Source organism: Sinocyclocheilus rhinocerous, unplaced genomic scaffold, assembly GCF_001515625.1.
Source record: "Sinocyclocheilus rhinocerous isolate Xijiao unplaced genomic scaffold, SAMN03320098_v1.1 scaffold3807, whole genome shotgun sequence".
Taxonomy (NCBI): Eukaryota; Metazoa; Chordata; class Actinopteri; order Cypriniformes; family Cyprinidae; genus Sinocyclocheilus; species Sinocyclocheilus rhinocerous.
This window is the reverse complement of record NW_015660506.1, coordinates 41,303-41,890: the sequence shown is the minus strand read 5'-3', so window position 1 is coordinate 41,890 and position 588 is coordinate 41,303.

Genomic DNA, 588 nt, shown 5'->3' with positions numbered 1-588 from the left:
CAGGGTTTGAAATTAACACCCGCCAACCCGCCAAATGCGGGTAAAAATCAGCTGTGGCGGGTAACGCTGTCAAATCACTAGCCAATTTGGCGGGTTACTTTTCGTAAGTTATGTTCACTCATTCATTTCTTGGGGAAGTTCATGCAAGCCAAATCTGCGCAGGTTTAGCGCAAATACTGAACTCGTGAGACATCATGACATTATCGAGTATATTGCAAAAAACAAACAAAACACACCTACAGAGGCACGCATACGCGACGTGATGAAGTCTGGTTAGAGTAGACCAACACAGGCTTTAGTGCGCGTGCGCATTTAGAGTGCGATATCTCACGGCATGATTCAATTTATTAATATGCATTAAGAATGATCACATAATTCAAGATAAAGGGGCAGAAAATGTATATATTCATATAGTTATATCAATTCATATAGTTAATCAATATCACAGGAAGAGTGCCGTTTTTTCTTAAAAAATCAGCATGGTTACAAATGTGATATTGATTTTATACAACAGTTCAATAAAGAATAAGTTACTATCAAGAGACTTACGTTTTAGACAGCATATTGGCTGTTTTTGCGCTATTTCTG